We start from the raw sequence: 6,210 nt of genomic DNA on the forward strand, positions 1-6,210 counted from the left end.
CATTACCCATTTAAGCCGTCTCCAGCCATTATTAGTCTCAAAGTGGGTTCCTCGTCATCGAATTTGAATACAGTGTAACTGTTCAAACTTTCTAATAAGTCCTTTTAATTTTATGTTAGTCTTGCTCTTATGTTTTATGTAATGTCAGACTTTCATAAATTTTCTTATCTTAACTTTGTCATATGACTTTAGACTCTTATTGGTAAAACTATTCTTCATTTCCAGTTGTGGGTAGACCATTTTCCATGGTTTGAACCTGTTATTTTCTTCTCATTTGGGTTTATTTCTGATCAAGGCAATTTTATCGTGGTTTATGTCTCCTGGTGGGTGAGCACAAAGTTTACAGAACTACACTGCTAAAATCTGGGGCTCAGCTTTCCATGATGGACAGAGCACAGATAACCCAGTGTAGCTTTTTGCTCAAAACAAGCATTCTTGATCTAGTGACACATTTTCTATTGGACCTATCTTTATATTACAAAGGTTGGGGTGTCAAGCAATATTTTTTTCTTACATGTGATTAAATGTATATTGATGATTATAGTTTTTCACTCTTGTTTTATGCTTTTGAATTCTCTTCTGGTCTGAATTTTAAAAGTTTTTCTCAACGAAATTTGGCCTGTCTACACTCACGTGGAAGGTGTTTGATCTATGGTTAGTGAATACCTAATAATCCTTTCTTCTTTTTGTCTTCTGATTGATTTATGTACTCAAGGACACTCTTGCACTTGTTGTAGTTTCTCTCTACATCAGTGATTTTATGTGAGATCAAGACTCAGCATGGAGTCATCTTTATTATTATTATTTTTTTTAATCTTGACCATCAACTTTTGGATCTCTTACTTGCCCACTGCCTTATAACATAACATGTAAAGATAACAGGGCCTATTCATCCATTACTGCTGTTCCATCCATTTACAATTTTGGTGGCAAGTGCTCCTAGCCAGTTGACTTCCTTCTAGTCAGCAGTTCAAAAAGAAAAGAAACTAAAGTTGGTGGCAGGTGCTGCCAGCCACTTGCCTTCCCTTTAGCCTGCAGTTAAAAAAAAGAGTTGGCAGCATGTACTGCCAGCCAGTTGTCTTTCTCCTACTCATCAGTTCAAGAAAAAATAATTGGTGATGGTTGCTATCATACAGTTGTCTTCCCTCTTAATCAACAGTTCAAAACTGATGACAGTGGAAGAGTGTTAGTAGCTTTTCCATAACACCAACTCACCAAAGCTGAAGAAACTTGATGTGAAAAACAACAACTTATAACTCTAAAATTGAACAGAGCACAGATAGCTTATCATGTAGCTTTGTGTTTAACAACACACATAATGGCAATATTTCAGTTGGAATAATTGGTAACCTTAATTTAAATTATTTGATTATTTTGGGAGAATCGATTTAATCGTAATTTCAATTGATCAATTTTTGGAATAATCAAAAACAGTAATAATCTGAAACACTAATTTTGATTAGTGAAATATTTTCATGACAATTGAATTAATCGTAATCTTGATTAGTTGATTTTTAAAATAATCAAAAACAGTAATAGTTAGAAACACTAATTTTAATTATTCAATTTAATCATAATGTCGATTAATTAGTAAGTTTATTTGATGCTAATCAGTGTAATTGCTGCTTATAGGTAATGAATAAATTGTACAGCTCTTATTAAATACAAATGATGATGCATCAGTGCTATCAGTTCCCTTAATCAGATGCCCTTTTAGCTCTTATTTTTGCAAGGAAAGACAATTTCAGGGATCTTAACCTGTCCTCGTATGACAACCTGTCATCTCAGGTATCATCTTATTATCCCTTCTTAGAACCTTTTTCGTCCTGAGGTAAGGTGCCCAAGACTAAAGAACATCCTCCAAATGAGGCTTAATGAGTGACCTGTGCAACAAAATGATAGTCTCTTTTAAGCTGATATTTAACATTTCTGTAAATACAACCCAAATTCCTATTTGTCCAATGGACTGCAACAGTACATTACTTGGATTCCTTAAGAGACTGATTAAACATAAGACCAAGATTCTTTTCTTCCATAACACTATTAAGGTTATTCCATCAAATTTATATTTAGACATTAATTTTGATAATCAATAAGCACAACCTTGAATTTATTATAATTAAAAAATCCTCTTCCAGTTATTCGTCCAACTTACCAAATAATCTATCACTTTTTTATTGTTTTCTTGAAGCTTGTATTTCCAGTATAGTCTTATTTGCTTGAACATTGCCATTGATGAACAGTTAGTCTGTTCATGCTTATATTTTGTACATCTGGTAGTCCAGATTGGCTCCTACCTCAACTTTGCCTGGGTATTCACACTATTTTCTGCCATATCTTATTCTGCTAACACTCTGTATGACTATTTTTCTTTACTGCCTCAGTAGCTTAATTGGAATTTACTTTCTGACTGCCTATTTTCTTGTTCTATGAATTATATTTTTACATTGCTTAACATTTCCAATGCCAAACATTTTGATCCCTAACTAAGCAATGTCTTCTAATTTTTATGTATTAACCTTTTGGAAAATGGTTTACACCAGTCCTCCCATGTTTTTTGTTAACAATTACTTCAGCTGTTTTTTGTTTTTTTTATTTAGCAACTTTTTTAAATTTTCCTGATTTGAATTTTGAACAATGCTTGTGGAAGCTCACAAACTCTCTAGTTTCACAACACTTTTTTTCAACTTTCTAATGTAAATATATTTGATTTTCATAATATTTTCAATAGTATTTTGCACCTTAGTTTAGCTGGTTCATGCTGTGTGTGTGTTTTATTAATCACTTCAGTAGTTATTTCTAGCACTGGAACCTTTGACTCCACTCATGTAGGTATGTTTTCAAGCCGCCCCTAGTAAACAACATCCAACATACAAGTTTCTGGAGAGTGTTTTTTGTTATCACTTGTGAAACCCATTCATTTCATGTGAGAACTGAACATTGGATTTTGTTTTCATATTCAGTAGATCTATACCTTTGGGCCATGGCAGCATTATCCTTCTAGGAAAGTATACACCTGGTACTACATTTTTTCCATCAAGTGTGGTAAGGATGAACTTTTTAATTAAGTATAACCCCCTGAAAGATGGTCCATGTTTACTGAGATGTTGCATTGCTATTCCATGTATATTGAAGTTGGTTACTCTGTCTGAACCTTCAGTTTACAAGTTCTGCACACTTCTCTCCATATTGGAAGTTTTTAACCTCTTGGTACTTGATGTTATGAGATGATGGTCCTTGAATACTTAGTTACTTCAGGAAGAATGTGATTCCTGGTGAGTGCTTGGAGGTATCCATTCATATGAGGTCTTAAATCCCTTGATTGTGGTGTTAGTGGTACTTAAACGATTTCATAGAGATTCACCCTACTTCCAATGTTTAACCTATTCTTTTTAGGTGAACATCATAGAACTATGTTCCTAGCTATATGGTACTGTGGGAACTATTATATTATTCTGATTTATTTTCATGGTATGTGTCACAACTCTTTGGCTTCATTTTTCCTGCAGAATAACATATCTTGGGTAAAGTAGAAAGCCTGCCAAAAACAAAATAGATTTACATCTTGGAAGATAACCAAGAGAATATATAAAAAACTATGGTAGAATCATCTTTAGACTAAAAATTGGAATTTTAGTTATATATAGTTAATATTGAAATTTTAATTGCACATTTTAGGCATTCATTTGTATAATCAGTGTGGTTTTGAATGGATTTTTAATTATTTTTAATACAGAGTTTTATCACAAATTGTGATTTTAAAACTTATTAAAAATGTAATATATATATCTTTAAATGTTGCTAGTTGTACACAAATAATAACCTCCAAATACATGAATATTTAAATAATTGGCTAAAATCTGTGAACCTTGATGCATGTGAAAGTTGTATTGTTATTGAAATTAATTTCAAATCGGACAGACTTACCTCTGAAATACAGAAAGCCTCTCCTTGTTGAGTTTGAACTCGTTCTGTCAACAAAACAAGTGACTTAAAAGCTCTTAATGCCATTTGTGTATTTGCTTATCATATATATATGTCACTTACCCATAAAACTCCACTCTCCCACTTTCCACATAATTGATTGTGCATGTATCAGTGTATCGTTCCTGGCTTCAGTTAGATTTTTTTGTTGTTCACTTTGCCACAACTTTTTGTGATTTCACTGGAGGCTTTACTTATGCAATTTGTCTATAGTGTGAAGGTTTAAATCATCTATGTATCTTAAGCATTAATAATACCAAGTTTTCCTGCTATTGTATACTGATATTGCTAATGGGTTTGACAGTTGTATGGGTGCTTAATTTGTATATTACTCAATGTTTCTTTGTTTGGTGAAGGTTGCTTGTGCTAAGGACTCATCACTTTCCATTTCTGAAGAGCTGGATTTGCTTGCTACAGTGATGACACCTTTGGTCTCATTTCTTTTTCTCTTAGATATGCTCAATTTTCAGTATTGAACCTATGTTAGGTATTCCTGAGGGTTCTTGTGTCATGCAAGTTGATTTCTATGACATTTTATTGACTTTCTATTTCTTCAATTTCTCATGATTTTGGGGTAGGGGTTCTGAAACTAGCTCTGTATTTATGCACTTCAAGTTTCTTTTCTCATATTACTGAGACCTCATCAATTTCTGCTCTGCACCTAAGATTTTTCTTTTTTTGAGATATTATTTTACTCATAGTAACAATATTTGCTTTGACATCTTATCACTTACAGGTTTCACTGCTATTGTTTCTATTACCATATGGCAACACACACACACACACACACACAAATTAAATATATATATATAGGTAAAAGTATATTTCAAAATAAACAAAGTAAACCTGCCTTATTTACCATTGAGGGACAGCTTTATTAAAATTGTCATTTATTAAATTTATTAATTTGAAATTTGCTATGAGTAATGGTTTGTTTTTGACTAACACTAAACATGTTTCATATATATATGTGTGTGTGTGTGTGTGTGTTTGTAAGTATCTTTTTATTAAGAAAACCAGAAAATTGGGATGCTATCAAGTCACATATACCTAGACACCCTCTCAGCTGAAGCTGCATGAGAAGTTGTTGCTCTTTGTAAGACATATTTCAGTACTATCTCTTCTTATGTACTGAGAATATGCATATTGATTCATTAAGTTATGACTCCTGAATTTACTCAACCTCTGTGTTTTTGCCAGGACAACCCAAATATTGCTATATATCAGCATTTCCCAAACTATTCTCCACAGAACACTGGTGTTCTGTCTGAGATTGATAGGTGCTCCATGAAAAAGTCATGATTTTAAATTTTAATAAAATATTTAACACTTTTTGTACGATCATAACTTTTTATGAATAAATAGAATAATGCAGTGTTAAAAACATTTTTGCTTGTTAGGTAGTGGTGATACATTTGTAGGGAATGTGCACTAATTAATTAACTGAAGATAATCAATTAATGAGTCTATGGATTAATCAGTTAGCAAATACCCCAAAATTGCCCAGCTCTGCTTAGAATGTCAACAGCCTGTATTACTGGGATGCTCATTAGGGATTTTTTAAAAAATCTATAAGATGAAAGGGATTTGCAACCCATTCTTTTTGAGATACCAGTTGAATTTGTAGACTAGGGAGTATCTTCAAGATATTTGGTATAATTCACTCAATATTGATTTATCAAGATAGTGAATAGTGATAGTTACTGAACCTTTAAAGGCAATGATTTCCAAGATGTTGATGATAACTAGAAGAAACAGAATACTATTGACACTATGAAATAAGCATATATATTCTGTATATGAATTTTCAGAGCATATATTCAACACATGGAGCATTTTGTATGAGAGTTGGATGAAGTAACTTGCATATGACTAAATGATGATCTTTATGTAGTAAAGAATTATTGTGTTGAATTAGTGTGTTCAGCACATTGTCAACTATCGACCTGGGAATGTTTAATTGTTGAGCAATAGCATGTACAGACATTTTCATCAAATGTCATCCAACTATCCTTCCCTTTTGAAACTCTGTTAGCTCTTTCCCTGCACACATCATTCAGCATACAAGAGTGAAATGACTTCTGAGGGAATTGCCAATCACCTTTTTAGGCCAAACTGTTTGCAGGTTTCGTCATCACACCCATTTTCCTGTAATCAGAGATGTGTCCCATGACTGTTGGTAGGATAGTGTGTGTGTGTGTGTGTGTATATATATATATATATATA

The 6,210-nt window shown here is 32.8% G+C and overlaps 1 protein-coding gene across 1 annotated transcript in view; it reads left to right on the forward strand.

The window, feature by feature from the left end:
- LOC111087169 (protein MMS22-like) overlaps positions 1–6,210 on the forward strand; it is a gene marked incomplete at its 3' end in the record, with an annotated part of 89,819 nt that overhangs the window by 24,117 nt on the left and 59,492 nt on the right. The window lies entirely within an intron of this gene.

The sequence above is a fragment of the Limulus polyphemus genome, unplaced genomic scaffold (genome assembly GCF_000517525.1).
Source record: "Limulus polyphemus unplaced genomic scaffold, Limulus_polyphemus-2.1.2 Scaffold1820, whole genome shotgun sequence".
Taxonomy (NCBI): domain Eukaryota; kingdom Metazoa; phylum Arthropoda; class Merostomata; order Xiphosura; family Limulidae; genus Limulus; species Limulus polyphemus.